This window comes from Oncorhynchus tshawytscha, linkage group LG17, assembly GCF_018296145.1.
Source record: "Oncorhynchus tshawytscha isolate Ot180627B linkage group LG17, Otsh_v2.0, whole genome shotgun sequence".
Classification (NCBI taxonomy): Eukaryota; Metazoa; Chordata; class Actinopteri; order Salmoniformes; family Salmonidae; genus Oncorhynchus; species Oncorhynchus tshawytscha.
The window spans coordinates 23,923,711-23,932,036 of record NC_056445.1 but is presented as its reverse complement, the minus strand read 5'-3'; positions in this window follow the sequence as shown (position 1 = coordinate 23,932,036).

Here is an 8,326-nt window from a genome sequence, read left to right as displayed (position 1 = left end):
TTCCATGCTGCACCACAGCACCATGCGCCTTCGGGAAAGCACTGCTCAGACTCCGAAGATGCCCTTTCTGGAGCCATGCAGCCATAGAGTCATTATACCCTAATATAGGCCTATTAGCTAAATAAAAGGCAGAGCATGCATGATGCATGCAACTCCTCATTCCAACATATTTGAACATGGAATTCATCCTTCATTCAGTTCAGTCAGTATGTCATCCATTCAGCCATTTGTCTGAGTTGCAATAGGAACTGAATCAAAGAGAATAGAACAGTCTTACCCATTTGTTTATTGAAATCCATGTGTGTATCAAAATGAGATACATTCTCAAGTTATTTAGCCTATCACTTTAATAATTGAATCTTAATTTAGGCCTACCCAAATACAAAAGAAGCCTTCAACTTGTAAGCATATAGCCTCTAAATAAATGTTAAACAAAATAGTTGAAGCACATGCAATGGCGGACAGGGGAAACAGATCTGGCAATAAGAATAGGCTATAGATAGCCAAGGGGTCCCAAATGCTCAAGACTATTTCGCTCAGGACATGTTATAGTCAATGCTTAATATTTTGTTTTGTCTCATTTATTGTTATGGATATAGCCTCTGCGTGATAGGGTTGTGCGATGCAGATGGCTATAACAAGCCTACATACAGGTTGGAATTAAGCAAATACAACAGTCAAAATGCCTAATGTAAGGCCTACAGTCCGTGCTCCCAAATACTGGAAAAGGTGTGATTCATTCGGTTACATCAGTGGTTCCCAAACTTTTTATAGTCCCGTACCCCTTCAAACATTCAACCTCCAGCTGCGTACCCCCTCTAGCTCCAGAGTCAGTGCACTCTCAGATATTGTGTTTGCCAGACTGAGAAGAACTCCAACTTCTTAATCATAGCCTCAATTTTGTCCCACACACTGAATATAGTTGTAGAGAGTCCCTGTAATCCTAGATTCAGATCATTCAGGCAAGAAAAAACATCACCCAGATAGACCAGTCGTGTGAGAAACTCATCATCATGCAAGTGGTCAGACAAGTGAAAAACATCACCCAGATAGACCAGTCGTGTGAGAAACTCATCATCATGCAAGTGGTCAGACAAGTGAAAAACATCACCCAGATAGACCAGTCGTGTGAGAAACTCATCATCATGCAAGTGGTCAGACAAGTGAAAATTATGGTCAGTAAAGACAACTTTAAGCTTGTCTCTCAATTTAAAAAAAAAAGTGTCAGTACTTTTCCCCTTGATAACCAGCGCACTTCTGTATGTTGTAAAAGTGTTAAATGGTCGCTGCCCATATCATTGCATAGTGTTGAAAATACACAAGAGTTCAGGGCCCTTGCTTTAACCAAGTAAACCATTTTCACTGTAGTGTCCAAAACGTCTTTCAAGCTGTCAGGCATTCCCTTGGCAGCAAGAGCCTCTCGGTGGATGCTGCAGTGTACCCAAGTGGCATCGGAAGCAACTGCTTGCACCCGCGTTACCACTCCACTATGTCTCCCTGTCATGGCTTTTGCTCCATCAGTACAGATACCAACACATCTTGACCACCAAAGTCCATTTGATGTCACAAAGCTGTCCAATATCCTCCCCTGTTGTCTTGGTTTCCAGTGGTTTGCAGAAGAGGATGTCTTTCTTAATTGACCCCCCATAAACGTAAAGGACATATACCAGGAGCTGTGCCAGGCCCTCCAGGTCTGTTGACTCATCCAGATGTAATGTATATAATTCACTGGCTTGTATGCGAAGCAGTAATTGTTTCAAAACATCTCCTGCCATGTCACTGATGTGTCGTGAAACAGTGTTGTTTGATGAAGACGTTGTCTGTATAGTTTTCCCCCCAGCATTGTCCCAGCCATATCTGCGGCAGCAGGCAGAATGAATTCCTCCACAATAGTATGGGTCTTGCCTGTCCTAGCCACTCGGTAGCTCACCATATAAGACGCTTTAAGCACCTTCTTATTAATGGTATATGTTGCTTTAATACATGTCTTACTCCTCGAAAGTCATTTTAATTCTCGCTCAAAAAAAACCTGGGGTTTATTTTTCAAATTGGCATGTTTTGTTTCTAAATGTCTGTGCCAGAATGAAGGTTTCATCGAGTTGTGAGATGGCTCTTCTGCTGCATCAGATTCACAACTGTCAGTGTCCATGCTAGCTGGGCTAACAACAAATGTAGAATTACTGTTGCTAGCATTGGATGTGCTCATGGAAGCAGAACAACTTATGTCGTCAACCGGTGCAGGTGTAGTAGTGCTGGTAGTAGCAGCTGGTAGTAGCAGTACTACCAGTAGAGCTGGTATGTGTCTCTGGACGCTGGCCTTACTTCATCAATCAATTCATCAATTTTCTAGCAAACGGAATGAGCAGCAGCTACGTTTGGCTACATACGGACCTTTAGTGGAATTCCCGCGAGAGACTAACGGTTAATGTGATTGGGCTACCTGTATTTGATGTTGTGATGTTATTTCGCTGAACACTAGATGGTTTAATTTGATTTTTGGTAGTGAAACGAGGCTACTCAGGCGAGGAGAAGAACCTCACTCAAATGTACAGCCGCGTTGGAAAATATAAATGGACTGTTTGAAAATGTGAAAAAAAATATATATACATATTTGGCGTACCCCCGATGGCATTCCAGTTTGGGAATACCTGCGTTACATGATCACTACAGTAGCCCCAAGTGGCTATAAATAAATTATGTGATTATATGGCCATTTAAATAACACATCATAGTATGGCATATTTAGATTGCGGAATAGGCCTAAATCATATTAACTTTCTATTTTGCAGCTCAGGCTATTTTTCTAGACAAGGCTCTTCTGTGTCTTTAAAGTAATTTGCTAAAGGCCCAAGCCTATACTACGCCATCTACTGGTATAACGTCGTTATCGAATGCCGTTCTACAACAAGCTCTAAACTTTTATTAGGGAAATTAAACCGGAAATTGCAAAGCAACTCTAAATTCTGGGCTAGAGTTGCTTGATTGACTAGTGTGGATGCCACATCCCTGACAAAAGTTTGTACATATAAAAAAGATCTGTAAGCGAGTAAAGGGAGATGTAAAGTAAGAATTGATTTTCATAGTTGTAATGTTTACAGATCTAATTTAACGGTAACTGCATGGCTTTTCTTACTATCCTAACAATTTACGTATGGGTTTTCTTATCAAATCAAATCAAATTTATTTATATAGCCCTTCTTACATCAGCTGATATCTCAAAGTGCTGTACAGAAACCCAGCCTAAAACCCCAAACAGCAAGCAATGCAGGTATAGAAGCACGGTGGCTAGGAAAAACTCCCTAGAAAGGCCAAAACCTAGGAAGAAACCTAGAGAGGAACCAGGCTATGTGGGGTGGCCAGTCCTCTTCTGGCTGTGCTGGGTGGAGATTATAACAGAACATGGCCAAGATGTTCAAATGTTCATAAATGACCAGCATGGTCGTATAATAATAAGGCAGAACAGTTGAAACTGGAGCAGCAGCACGGTCAGATGGACTGGGGACAGCAAGGAGTCATCATGTCAGGTAGTCCTGGGGCATGGTCCTAGGGCTCAGGTCCTCCGAGAGAGAGAAAAAAAGAGAGAATTAGAGAGAGCATATGTGGGGTGGCCAGTCCTCTTCTGGCTGTGCCGGGTGGAGATTATAACAGAACATGGCCAAGATGTTCAGATGTTCATAAATGAACAGCATGTTCGAATAATAAGAAGGCAGAACAGTTGAAACTGGAGCAGCAGCACGGCCAGGTGGACTGGGGTCAGCAAGGAGTCATCATGTCAGGTAATCCTGGGGCATGGTCCTAGGGCTCAGGTCCTCCGAGAGAGAGAAGGAGAGAATTAGAGAACGCACACTTAGATTCACACAGGACACCGAATAGGACAGGAGAAGTACTCCAGATATAACAAACTGACCCTAGCCCCCGACACATAAACTACTGCAGCATAAATACTGGAGGCTGAGACAGGAGTGGTCAGGAGACACTGTGGACCCATCCGAGGACACCCCGGACAGGGCCAAACAGGAAGGATATAACCCCACCCACTTTGCCAAAGCACAGCCCCCACACCACTAGAGGGATATCTTCAACCACCAACTTACCATCCTGAGACAGGGCCGAGTATAGCCCACAAAGATCTCCGCCATGGCACAACCCAAGGGGGGGCGCCAACCCAGACAGGATGACCACATCAGTGAATCAACCCACTCAGGTGACGCACCCCTTCCAGGGACGGCATGAGAGAGCCCCAGTAAGCCAGTGACTCAGCCCCTGTAATAGGGTTAGAGGCAGAGAATCCAAGTGGAAAGAGGGGAACCGGCCAGGCAAAGACAGCAAGGGCGGTTCGTTGCTCCAGAGCCTTTCCGTTCACCTTCCCACTCCTGGGCCAGACTACACTCAATCATATGACCCACTGAAGAGATGAGTCTTCAGTAAAGACTTAAAGGTTGAGACCGAGTTTGCGTCTCTGACATGGGTAGGCAGACCGTTCCATAAAAATGGAGCTCTATAGGAGAAAGCCCTGCCTCCAGCTGTTTGCTTAGAAATTCTAGGGACAATTAGGAGGCCTGCGTCTTGTGACCGTAGCGTACGTGTAGGTATGTACGGCAGGACCAAATCAGAGAGATAGGTAGGAGCAAGCCCATGTAATGCTTTGTAGGTTAGCAGTAAAACCTTGAAATCAGCCCTTGCTTTGACAGGAAGCCAGTGTAGAGAGGCTAGCACTGGAGTAATATGATCAAATTTTTTGGGTTCTAGTCAGGATTCTAGCAGCCGTATTTAGCACCAACTGAAGTTTATTTAGTGCTTTATCTGGGTAGCCGGAAAGTAGAGCATTGCAGTAGTCTAACCTAGAAGTGACAAAAGCATGGATTAATTTTTCTGCATCATTTTTGGACAGAAAGTTTCTGATTTTTGCAATGTTACGTAGATGGAAAAAGCTGTCCTTGAAATGGTCTTGATATGTTCTTCAAAAGAGAGATCAGGGTCCAGAGTAATGCCGAGGTCCTTCACAGTTTTATTTGAGACGACTGTACAACCATTAAGATTAATTGTCAGATTCAACAGAAGATCTCTTTGTTTCTTGGGACCTAGAACAAGCATCTCTGTTTTGTCCGAGTTTAAAAGTAGAAAGTTTGCAGCCATCCACTTCCTTATGTCTGAAACACATGCTTCTAGCAAGGGCAATTTTGGGGCTTCACCATGTTTCATTGAAATGTACAGCTGTGTCATCTGCATAGCAGTGAAAGTTAACATTATGTTTTCGAATAACATCCCCAAGAGGTAAAATATATAGTGAAAACAATAGTGGTCCTAAAACGGAACCTTGAGGAACACTGAAATTTACAGTTGATTTGTCAGAGGACAAACCATTCACAGAGACATACTGATATCTTTCTGACAGATAAGATCTAAACCAGGCCAGAACTTGTGATTCTAACAATACGTATGTTCAACCTATTGGCAGCTATCTGGCTCCATAGTATGTTTTTCTCCCAATGTTTGTCGCTGGTCAATCATAATAAAGTGTTGTTGCAAATAGGCATGTTTATTTTTTACATGCACAAGTAACAAACCACAACCACTGTGTAACAAAACTTAGCTAATGATATTGTTCAAGCTATGGTTGTTCAAGGTCGACATTTTTCCAGTTTGTTGCTCCCACTTGAAAAGCAAGGAGCAAATACTTGGCTTCTCTTGGACATTTTGACACGTTGCGGGCCTGTGACTCACGTAGTGCTGAGCGATTAGTGCTTTCTGAGGTCGATTCGGTTTCGGTTCAATTATTGAAATCACGGGTTTCGATTATTTGAGTTGAATGCTGTGACACAGAATCAAACAATGAATAAAAGTCCCATGGTGGTAGTGAGTTTTGACTGCCCCTTACAGCTTATCACTTATTAACCATAATTATTCAGATTATTTAATAAAATATTTCAGCATTTCAAATATTTCAGTATTTCATATTGCATTTGTTTTATTTGATGACTTATTTCATTCCAAGTCATCTCATCTCTATAGAACTGCTGCATATGCTGTCTAACAATCACTATTTTGTAGTTGTTCAAAGTAAATGAGGCAGACTTTTATGACTGCTGAATACCAACTATAAACCACTTAGATCATGTATTTTCAGGTAGAGATACCTCGCGAAGCAACAGCATTGATCTATATATCCCCAATCGCGCATTCTTCTGCTTTTTCCGTAGCAGGCATAAAATAAACCCAGACCAGACAATTGAAAATCGTCATTGTAGTTAATTACCACGTTTTATGCGCTAAACTATTTAGAATTTTGACGTGTTGGAAACTACAACTCCCGACTACATCGCACAGTTCAGACTGGATCTGATTTGTCTCTTATTAGTTGTTTAAAAAACGTGTGTCTCAGACCTTACACCTCGTTCAGGCAGTATTGTAAGACAGGGGGCGCCATTGACCTATTAACTACTTTCCTTGAGGCTCTGCTGTTGAGGTTGCTAGAAGGCATCATCTGTTGGAGGCACATGTCTAGTTTTATGGTGAGGGGATATGTTTATTTCTGTATATGACTAGGCCTATGAGTGCAACTGAGTTCTTCCTATTTAAATGTATGATGCCATTTGCCACCAGTATGTTGTACACTGCCTATTGTAAACACGTAAGAAATGTACAGTTGGAAGTTTACGTACCGTTAAGTTGGAGTCATTAAAACTCGTTTTTCAACCACTCCACAAATTTCTTGTTAACAAATGATGATAGTTTTGGCAAGTCGGTTAGGGCTTCTACTTAATAATTTTTCCAACAATTGTTTACAGACAGATTATTTCACTTATAATTCACTGTATCACAATTCCAGTGGGTCAGAAGTTTACATACACTAAGTTGACTGTGCCTTTAAACAGCTTGGAAAATTCCAGAAAATGAAGTCATGGCTTTAGAAGCTTCTGATAGACTAATTGACATCATTTAAGTCAATTGGAGGTGTACCTGTGGATGTATTTCAAGGCCTACCTTCAAACTCAGTGCCTCTTTGTCTGACATCATGGGAAAATCAAAAGAAATCAGCCAAGACTTCAGAAAAAAAACTGGAGACCACAAGTCTGGTTCATCCTTGGGAGCAATTTCCAAATGTCTGAGGGTACCACATTCATCTGTACAAACAATAGTATGCAAGTATAAACACCATGGGACCACGCAGCCGGCATACCGCTCAGGAAGGAGACGCATTCTGTCTCCTAGAGATGAACGTACTTTGGTGCGAAAAGTGCAAATCAATCCCAGGACAACAGCAAGGGACCTTGTGAAGATGCTGGAGGAAACCAGTATCTATGAAATGAGTCCTATATCGACATAACCTAAAATGCCGCTCAGCAAGGAAGAAGCCACTGCTCCAAAACCGACATAATAAAGCCAGACTACGGTTTGCAAAAGCATGTGCAGGCAAGGAGGCTTACAAACCTGACTCAGTTACACCAGCTCTGTCAGGAGGAATGGGCCAAAAAAACTAAAAAAATACTGTGGGAAGCTTGTGGAAGGCTACCCGAAAAGTTTGACCCAAGTTAAACAATTTAAAGGCAATGATACCAAATACTTATTGAGTGTATGTAAACTTCTAACCCACTGGGAATGTGATGAAATAAATAAAAGCTGAAATAAATCATTCTCTCTACTATTATTCTGACATTTCACGTTCTTAAAATAAAGTGGTGATCCTAACTGACCCAATACCATTTTTACTAGCATTGTGAAAAACTGAGTTTAAATGTATTTGGCTAAGGTGTATGTAAACTTCTGACTTCAACTGTATTTGCATGTCTTAAACAGCAGTGGATTCACTTAGCATGGTACCAGTATCGGGACACTACGATACCAGATTTTACAAGGCAAAAAAGAAAATAGGAAGAAAATTCAATTCTATGGTTCTTTATAACCTACTTTTGTAAAACACTGTGTCCTGTAGCTTGCAAAATAAACATGTGACTCCTGATCACAACATAAGACAGTTTTTTCCAACTCCATTCTCTCCCCAAACTCTTAATACCACTCCTGTTTCTTTTATACCACCCCTTCCACCTCTATCTACCCCATGACCCTTCTGCCATTTCCCCCTCTCTCCCTCAAACGTGATGGCCTCCAAAGCCCCTGATTCAGCCAGCTGCGTTTACACTCCCTGTGTTTCTCTGGGAGATTCTGCTGACTTCTGCACAGCCACAGCTTATTCTCTCTCAGCCCCACATCAGATCAATGAGTGACCATGTCACTGTCAGGCAAGCACATGCACACTCTGCACTGCAACCGTAGCCTATAGGCTACACACAGTTCTATGTGTTTGAAGTAGGCTGGCAGATAACTG